The following is a 1,761-nucleotide window of genomic DNA, read 5'->3' as shown; positions in this document are numbered from 1 at the left end:
CATACATGCTCTAAATATAATTGCAAATTGCTTAGGTTGTTCTTGATTGTTGTCATTCATTTTATTAACATACATGAATAAAGAAACAAGAAACTGCTTTACATCCGTAATAGGTTAAGGTCAAGGAGTGATTTAATGATAGAACTAGTCTATTTAATCATTTGTAACTCAGTATAAAAGAAGCTGAAATAACAAGAGTTGGATGCCTACAAAAACTTAGATGAAGGTCGTCAAATTAGAGGATACATTAACTTGTTTGGTAGATACAATAAACTGAATTCATTTATTGAAATTTTTAGTTGAATTTTGTTACAAATGCTCCACTATTATTCACGTACTCATTCTGGGGATTGACAAGGCTGGGAAAACAGTAATGCATATTTTGAATGCCATTTTTTTACAAAATTGTTGAACTTTGTTATGTTTCCCTGAGTTGCTGAATACATTAACTTTACAGACTTTGTTGGAGAGGATGAAGTCAGTGTACTCAAACATAGAAAACCTTCCTCCTGATCAAATCGTTCCAACTGTGGGGTTGAATATCAATCGTATATCAATCGTATTGAAGCTGCAAATAGGAAACTTGTGTTCTAGGACTTGGGAGGTCAGGTATGGTCATATGTTAGAAGGATGAATGATTAATAAAAATTGAATTGAATTTTGCTTGTTCGGTATCTTGTTTTGGATTGATTAAAATGAATGATGGAAATTTTATTGTTGTTGAAATTTTTGTTGTTGTTGAATATTCATTCAATTAAAAAGAGAAAAAAGGAACTAAAAGCAAAGTGTCTTGTTTTCAATGTTGCAGGTCTCATTTAATTTGAGTTGAACCGTTTAGTTATGTTGGCTATGTGATTTTCTTGTGCTAACTGAACAATTTGAAACTATAGGTACTAGAGACAGTAAAGCTCAAATTTTCTAGACAATTATTGTTGGTCGTCTTTTCAGGTGTGTGTCACTTATTAGAAGCTTCTCCATGAGAAAGAAGATGTTTGAACATGATGGAGTTTGTAATTTGTAGTTTATATTTTAGAGATTTATAATTCCTTGTTTTTCTTGTCCTATGTATCTATCTAGTTCATTAGGGTTCTTCAATGTGTCTTGTTAGTTTGTACTTTAAAGTTTATATGTTGAAGATTTATAAAACAATCTTAGTTAAATGAAAGATATTTGAACTATCTATGTTGTTATATATTATATGAATGCTGACTTGCTGAGTAAATTAGTTAATATATTAATTAATTAAAAAATAATAGAATTTGGCAAATTATGCGTGTAATTTGTATTAAAAAAAATTATTACAAAATAAATAGTGTTTTGTAACTAAAGAAAAAAATGTTACAAAATCAAGTTATATTTGTAACAAAATTTCATTATAGGAAAAAATAAATTGTCACAAAAAATATCTTGAAGATCAAAATTTGTTACCACTTTTATAACGACTTTTGGTTTTTTGTATCAGAAAAATTTGTTACAAAATATCACTTTGAAGTTTGAATTGTAACAGTTCCATTTTTTGTTATAAAAACTTTTTGTAACGGGACATACTGCAACGGCCCCTTTTTTTATTACAAAATTTTTTTGTTTCAAAATTTCGATTTTTTGTAACAATTTTTTTTGTTACAAATATTACTTTTTTTGTAGTGATGGGATGCGGTTGTGAATCTGAGCAAGCACCGGAAGCCAGCCATGGAGAGCTTTCCAGATAAATAGCTTAATTTTGTCAGACAAGTTCAACTTCCATAGATCAATCCACGACTT

General features: G+C 29.0%; 1 long non-coding RNA gene across 1 annotated transcript; it reads left to right on the top strand.

The window, feature by feature from the left end:
• On the top strand, positions 861-1,222 carry LOC110269618. The gene is made up of 2 exons (XR_002358389.1): positions 861-890; positions 949-1,222. It is a non-coding gene; the product is annotated as an uncharacterized LOC110269618 (long non-coding RNA).

This window comes from Arachis ipaensis, chromosome B03 (assembly GCF_000816755.2).
Source record: "Arachis ipaensis cultivar K30076 chromosome B03, Araip1.1, whole genome shotgun sequence".
In the NCBI taxonomy this organism is placed as follows: domain Eukaryota; kingdom Viridiplantae; phylum Streptophyta; class Magnoliopsida; order Fabales; family Fabaceae; genus Arachis; species Arachis ipaensis.
This window is presented reverse-complemented; position numbering and strand designations above follow the sequence as displayed.